Source organism: Rattus rattus, chromosome 1, assembly GCF_011064425.1.
Source record: "Rattus rattus isolate New Zealand chromosome 1, Rrattus_CSIRO_v1, whole genome shotgun sequence".
Classification (NCBI taxonomy): domain Eukaryota; kingdom Metazoa; phylum Chordata; class Mammalia; order Rodentia; family Muridae; genus Rattus; species Rattus rattus.
The window spans coordinates 44,706,123-44,713,694 of record NC_046154.1 but is presented as its reverse complement, the minus strand read 5'-3'; the positions used below and the strand labels follow the sequence as shown (position 1 = coordinate 44,713,694).

At 40.3% G+C, this 7,572-nt stretch overlaps 1 pseudogene; it reads left to right on the top strand.

Moving 5' to 3' along the window:
- Positions 1-1,245: 1,245 nt before the first annotated feature.
- On the top strand, positions 1,246-2,605 carry LOC116887469 (annotated as a pseudogene).
- The last annotated feature ends 4,967 nt before the right edge of the window (positions 2,606-7,572 follow it).

Here is a 7,572-nt window from a genome sequence, read left to right as displayed (position 1 = left end):
TTGCCAGTGTCCTTTGCCTTACAGACATTATTCAGTTCCATGAGGTCCCATCTATTATCATTCTTAATACCTGTGCTATTGATATTCTCAGAAAGTTGCTTCCTGTGCCAATGTTTTCAAGCTATTTCTCACTGTTTCTTCTATAGGGTCAATGTACCAGTTGTAATTGAGGTATTTCATCCAACTGGACTTGAGTTTTGTACAAGGTGATAAATGTGGATCTATTTGCATTCTTCCACATGCAGGCATCCAGTTAGACCTGCACCATTTGTTGAAGATGCTTTCTTTTTCCCATGGTGTATTTCAAACACCAGGTGACCACAGTTGTGTGGATTTATGTCTGTGTCTTTAATTAAATTCTATTGATCATGTGCCTGTTTTTAGACCAATACAATGTTTTTTATTATTACAGTTTTGTAGCCCAACTTGAAATCAGGGGAATTGATACCTCCAGGAGTTCTTGTATTGTTGAGGATTGTTTTAGCCATCAAGGATTATTGTTTTTCCATAGTAAGTTAAAAATTGTTCTTTCAAGGTCTTTCACTTGCTTGGACAGAGTTACCCTATGATATTTTCATGTTATTTGAGGCTACTATAAAACATGTTGTTTCCCTAATTTCTTTCTCCATCTGTTTGTCCTTTGTATAAATGAGGGCTACTGACTTTTGTGAGTCAATTTTGTATTTCAGCCACTTTGATGAAAATGTTTATCACTTGGAGGAATTTTGGGTGTCACTTATGTATACTATCATATTATCTGTGAATAGCAATACTTTGACTTCTTCCTTTTTATTTTGTATTCCTTCAACTGTCTTATTGCTTCAACTAAAACATCAAGTACTGTATTTACTAGATATGGAGAAAATGGACAGTCTTGTCTTGTTCCTGATTTTAGTGAAATTGCTTTGAGATTCTCTCTTTTTAATTTGATGTTAGCTATAGTAGACTTGTTATAAATTGTCTTCATTGTATTTAGGTATGCCCCTTGTATCTCTAATCTCACCTGGAAATTTATCATGAAGGAGTATTGGATTTTGTCAAAGGCTTTTTTAGCATCTAATGAGATAGTCATATGGGTCTTTCCATTTATTTATGTGGTGGATCACATTGACTTATTCTTGCATGTTGAACTGTCCTGGCATTCTTGGATGAAGCCTGTTTGATCATGGTGGATGATCTTTGTGATGTGTTATTGTTTTGATGTGCTTAATTGGAGACTGATGGGAGAGCTGGGCAGGGAACCTGATGGCACAGACTCTGGACACAAATAGTAAAGTCTGTTACTACTATGACAGATATGTTGGAAACTACCATTATGGACAAAAGCCACCCAATAAAGCCTCCCTGAATCTGCATGACTCACAATTTGCAGCTCAACTATGATCTCTAAGTTAATGCTGAGGAGATGACCAAGTACAACCATGATGACTACATTAAATTCTTATATTATATTGCCCAGACAACATGTCTGACTATAGCACACAGATACAAACATTCAATATTGGTGAACTCTGTCCAGTATTTGGTGACTTCTTTGAGTTCTATTGGTTGTCTACTGATGGCTCTGGATAAGTGCTATAAAACTTAACAAGTAGAAGATCCACATTGCTGTGAACTATGCTGGTATCCTGTGTCATATCATACAAAGAAGTTTGAAACATTTGGCTTCTGTTATGACCATCTTGAAACTGTTCAAGTGTCATCAAAGGGTGCTGTATATTGACATTAATATTCACCATGGCGATGATGAAGAAGAGGCCTTCTATACCACAAAGTCATGACCATGTCCTTTTTTAAATACTGAAAGTACTTCCCAGGAACTGGGAACCTACAGAATATTAGAGATGTCAAAGGCAAGTACTATGCTGTTAACTAGCATGAGGGGAGACCAATAAGGAGTCCTGTGAAGCTATTTTCAAGCCTATCATATCCAAAGTAATGGGGAAGTTCCTACCAAGTGCAATGGCCTTACAATGGTGCTCAGATTCCCTGTCCGGTAAGTAGTTGGATTGCCTTTATCTCACAATCAAAGAGCATGCCCAGTGTTTGGTGTTCGTCAAGAGTTTCAACTTGCTTATGCTAATGATGGAAGAAGGGACCATTCATAATGTCACTCTGTGCTAGATGTAAGAAAGAGCTCTGGCTCTGGACACAGAGATCACTAATGAGATACCATACATTGACTAGTTTGAATACTTTGGACCTAGTCTTTCTAATATGACGAAGCAGAACACTGATGAATACCTAGAAGAGATCAAGCAGTTGCTATTTGAGAACTTGAAAATGTGACCCATGCCTATGGGGTCCAAATCCAGGCAATACCTGAGGACGTCATCCCAGATGGAAGTGGTAACGAGGACAAGGAAGCCCCTGACAAACACATCTCCATTTGCTCCTCTGACAAGCAAATTGCCTATAAAGAAGACTTTTCCAATTCAGATGAGGAAGTGGTCGCAAGAATTTTTATCATTTCAAAGAAAGCCAAAAAAGTCAAAAGTGAAAAAAGGAAGATCCAGAAGAGGAAAATGAAGTCACAGAAAAGGAGAAGACCAAGGAGAAGAAGCCAGAAGTCAAAGGAATCAAAGAAGAGGTCAGGTTGATCTGAGCAAAATCTGTAGCTCTGGCCTGTCCCCAAGTTCCTCACTTTTCCACAGTCTCTCAGATTTTATATTGCTATTCTCTGTATATCCATATGAAACATATTAAATATAATGTCTTCAGGGACTAAATAGAAACTAGGGACCAGAGCCTGGGCTTGGTACTGGAGAACTCTTCTCAAAGTTTCTTTGGCCATCCTGTCCCAGGTCTTCATTTTGAACCTGAGTGGAAAGGAAACAACCATGAGACAAAATCCCGAAGTGCCCAGTGCCTGCCTAGGAGCTATGCCAAGATGCTCTTACTGAGCTTTCTAGAGGGGATGGCTGGGTCCTCTGGGACTCTTTGTTTCAGCTTAGGTAATATCAGCCATTTTTAGCTTGGTTCTTTTTATACCTTCCCATGAGTCTCAGGCAAGCAGAACTCATGTTGCCCTGTCTTATTCAGTTCTGCAGGTAGGGATGGTTAGCCTAACTTCTTTTTTGAAATATTTTCATGTTGTGAGACTCTTTGTAATAAAACAGCATATTTCCACTAAACATTGTTTATCTAATCTTGATTTAACTGTAGTAAGTGGTGTCTACCCAGGAGATATTCATTTTTTTTCAAATTTCCAATTTTGTGAAGTATAGATTTTGGAATATGACCTAATGTTTTTTTAGATTTCCTTGGTATCTTGTTATGTCCCCCTTTCCATTTCTGATTTTGTTAATTTAGATATTCTCTCTGAACCTTTTAGTTAGTCTGGATAATTGTCTGCCTTGTTGATTTTCTTAAAGAACTAACTCTTTGTTTCACTGATACTTTGTATTGCTCTCTTTGTTTCTATTTTATTGATTTCAGCCCTGCATTTGATTATTCCCTGCTGTCTAACTCCTCTTGGGTGTGCTTATTTCTTTTTGTTCTAGAACTTTCAGATGTTCTGATAAGGTGCTAGTATGAGAACTCTGCAATTTCTTCGTGTAAGCCCTTAGTGATATGAACTTCCCAAATAGCACTTCTTTCACTGTCTCCCATAAACTCAGGTATGCTGTACCTTCATTTTCATTAAATTCTAGGAAGTCTCTAATTTCTTTCTGTCTGTCTCCCTTGACCTACTTTCCATTGAGTAGAGAGTTGTTTAGTTTCCATGAGTTTGTAAGCTTTCTATTGTTTCTGTTGTTGATATTGGGCTTTAAGTCATAGTGGTCTGATAGGATGCAGGGAGTTATTTCAATTTTCTTGTATCTATAAAGACTTGCTTTGTGTCTGATTCTGTGGTCAGTTTTGGAGAAAGGTCTGTGAGATGCTGAGAAAAAGGTATATCTTCTTGTTTGGATAGAATATTCTGTAAGTATCTGTTATGTTCATTTGGTTTATAACATGAGTTGGCTCCAGCATTTCTATTTAGTTTTTTTTGTGTAGATGACCAGTCAGTTGGTAAGACTGGGTTATTCAAGTCTCCCACTATCATTGTGTGAGGTGAAATATGTGATTTAAGCCAGTAGTAGTTTGTTTGTTTGTTTGTTTTTTAACAGAAGTGTGTGCCCTTGTGTTTAGGGCACTGATAACAAGAACTAAAAGGTCATTTTGGTGCTTTTTTCTTTGATGAGTATGCAGTGTCCTTCCCAACCTCTTCTGATTAATTTTGGTTCCAAGTCTCTTTGTTAGTTATTAAAATGGTTACACCAGCTTGCTTCTTAGGTCCATCTGCTTGGAATGTCTTTTTCAAATCCTTCACTCTGAGTCTAGTACTACAATATACATCCTTCATGTTGATGTATGTTACTTGTGTGTAGCAGAAGGATTGGTCCTCTTTCACATCCATCTCTTAGTGGTATGAGTTTGAGGTGACGATAGGTCTAGGAGCTGATTCTCGGTTTCTCTTTATTAAGTGGGTGTTTTGTTCCATGGTTGTTGTTTCCTCTCTGGATTCTCAGACAGTGTTTTGTTAGTTTTACTAACCTCTTTGGCTGCTGTGTTCATGGGAATGCTTGCTGGTGTTGGAGGGTGGGGAAAAGGCAAGGCCAGGGTGAGATGGTCTGTTGTAACACTAGGTGTGACCCTGAGGATAGGTATTGAGGACAGAGACTGGAAAAGGTCTGAGGCTATACTACCTGGTCATCTGACAGCTGTGACCTTTGTTTGGGGGATGAGACACAGTGATATCGTGGAGGGCAGGCTATAGAGGATGTTCTGTGGGATCCACAGAAGTAGACAGGGGGTACTCTATTTCAGCACTGTGATCAATCCTGACAATTGGATCTAGGGGATCAGAGAAAGTGGAGAAGATCCATGAGCAGCCTACCTGCTCTTCTAAAACTTTTAATTCTTATTTAGTGCATTCTCAATATATCTGTCCCAGTTTAAGTGCAACTGGGTATTAACTACAGAAAACAAACAGCAGCCCCTTATTTGTGAAGCTAGCAATTTCCCCAATGTTCCAAAGATTTGTGATCCTAAGGTGCTGGGTTCTGATGCCTTATTATACTGTGTTATGTATTGTTAACTACACAGATAATTTAACTATGTAATCAGAGAAACAAACAAAAAAGAGAAAGTGAGGATGGAGGGGAGAGAGAGGAGAAGAAAAGGAATGAAGAAAATGAAAAGAAAGATGAAGAAGTGGATGAGGAGGCAGAGGAGGGAGCAGAGGAGGAAGACGCAGAGGAAGAGGACAGGGATGAGGAGAAAGGTATCACTTTCCCCTACCTTGGGGTTAGTGAATCTGTGTCTCTGTGTAAACTTGAATCAGACATTTGACCCCTCTGAGCCTGCTTGTGCTTCTAGAAAATGTGGGTAGCCATGCTACATCAGACCCATTTTTAAACTCAAAAAAGTAATTAATTGGAAGAACTTCAAAAAATGACATTTGTATTTCTCCTATTCCATCAATCAAACACGATTGATATTTTATACACATCCTTCCAAATATTTAGCCAATGAATCAGCCTTTGAGAGTAGTGAACAGGATACAGAAAGGATTGTCAGTGTGCTTTTAAATGTTGCACTAACAAAGGCAGAGGGCGCTTACCCAGGATGGCTGCTGTCCTCATCCTTTTGTGTGCAGTGAACTTTTAGAGTTCTTGTAAAACAAAAAAACTTCCAGGTCACATTTTGCCGTTCTCTGCCTCATATACTTTACTTGGGTTTTCCTGCTTCCTTACAGGTATAATGGTGGCAACTTCTGGTCTCCACTCCATAGGCTTTGAGGGAGCCGTGACTCTCCTGCTGCTCATCTCTTCTTGGTAGCACTGAGATGAAACTTCTCTCAGAACGCCCTCAAGCCTTCCCTAGAAGCATCAGAGGCTTTAAAAAGGAAATCCTTTCTCATGCACAAACCTCCTCTATGTTCAAAGCTCCCAGACTCATACTAACCCCCTGCCCACATTGGTTTCTTTCTAGTCATCAGCTAGCTCAGTGTAATTTTTCTTACTAGTGTGTCCTTCAGTACCTGCCTATCCCTGGACTAAGGTGAGCTTGTCTCTGAACTATAGTGTCTCTGGTCTCAAGAATTACCATCATGCCTTCTCTAATGCTCTACCAAGTGGGAGCTGGTAGGCCCAGCCTGACTTGGGCCTAGCATCTATTCTCTTTGGCTAGGTCTCAGGCCCATCCTCATTAGCCTAACCTTCCTTCCTGGCAATCATCCTACAAAAATTCACAACTCCCTGAGTGCTATTAGGCTGAACTTTTTATAATTACAAATTTGGTTAACCTTTGGACACCTCCGTGATTTTTCAATAGCTACTCCTTGCAATGCTGGTTGAGGTCCAAGGAAGCTTAAAATAGTATTGCCAGTTCTCAGCAAAGACGCCAATGACAGAAGAGGCTCAGAGAAAACTGCTGATGCATCCAGACCTGGCCAGGATAGAGTCAGGCCTACTCAGAGAATTAGAGCTAATCTACAATACATATATTCAAAACTACTGGGAGCCTACAGTGAGACAAGTTCATAGAAGACAAGGGGCCTGTTCAGATGGGAATGGCACAGACCATGTGCCTAAGCTGCATCCTAGTCTATCAATTTCACAAAGAGTAGCAGAGATTGTGCAAATAATGTAAGAGAATGTATGGTGGGGCAAGATTTTTCCTGGGGAGTTTTCAGAAAGGAGAAAGATGTAGCCAGAGATAAGAATTTAAGGGCAAGTAATTTACCGATGTGAGCCCAAAAAACCTGCAATAGGAAACTAGATCGGCAGCAGGAGAGAATGCAGAAGAGCAGAAGAGGGCAGGTAGCAAATGCCTCCCCTCTTGGAGAAGCTCAGAGTCAGGGGTCAGTTCATACTCATGTTTCCCTGCTCCAGAGCCGCAGCTGGTAACCAGCAAGATTGGGAAACAGGGAGACGGATTAGATGAAGCCCTTGACCTTGCTATGTACTCAACTCAGGTTGGAGGACAGATTCTAGAGCAGCAGTTCCCAGCAGGTGGGTCATAGCCCCTTTAGGGGTTGCATATCAGATATCTTGCATATCAAAAATAACTTTATACTTGGGGGTCGCCACAACATGAGACTATAACATTAGCGAGGTTGAGAAACAGTGCTTTAGAGCAGTGAGGTGAAGGAAATCAAAGAGCTATACCCAGTGATCCCTCCCATCCAGTCTACCCAGAAAGCTTAGGGAGTACCACATGCTATCTCTGCTAAGGGTTGGAAGAAGCTGGATCGAGCTTGAGAACTCTAGGCTTCCTTTATGTACGGTGTTAATTCGTCATCAACTAAGAACTACTGCATTGGAATTTAAACTTTTCTAAAAATAATATTTGTAGAACGCAGCAGTCCTAAAACTCAAATCTCAAATGCTACGTCACAGGCCAAAGAGAACGTCAGTGTGTGGTCATTATGTGTGGTGCCAAGTAAGGTCCCACTCAGACGCATATGCAAAGGGAGCCTCTGGTGAGGATGCTCACCGTGTGAGCACAGATTAAAGGGAGGGGTAGGGGAAAGAGAACACAAATTGCAGCCTATTCCTGTGCTCCATGAAGCTACCTCAGGTA